Genomic DNA, 350 nt, shown 5'->3' with positions numbered 1-350 from the left:
AACGAAAATCACGATCCAATAGCTCGTAATAATGAAAGCTGAAACCTGACTGGAGAGGCGCCTTTCTGTTTAGAATTTCGACAGGCGGAGAAGTGGCCCTTAAGAGTGGCTATTGTGCGGTTACCAGGAAAGGGGAAACACAATGAAATAATGGAAGACAGGAATTTGATCTTTGAGTGAAATAGCAAAAAGGTGCTGCTATTTTGCTCGGGAACGATTTTCTGCAAGAGAACGTTTTAAAAAATGGTTATGTAAATCCATTTTTTAGGCTACTGTCAACGACTGCCAATGATTAGATTATTACTTTGACAGTTGGCTTTTAAAGTAATAGTGTACAATATCCCTCCTCA

The sequence above is a fragment of the Penaeus monodon genome, chromosome 20 (assembly GCF_015228065.2).
Source record: "Penaeus monodon isolate SGIC_2016 chromosome 20, NSTDA_Pmon_1, whole genome shotgun sequence".
In the NCBI taxonomy this organism is placed as follows: Eukaryota; Metazoa; Arthropoda; class Malacostraca; order Decapoda; family Penaeidae; genus Penaeus; species Penaeus monodon.
Note: the sequence above shows the minus strand (reverse complement) of the source record.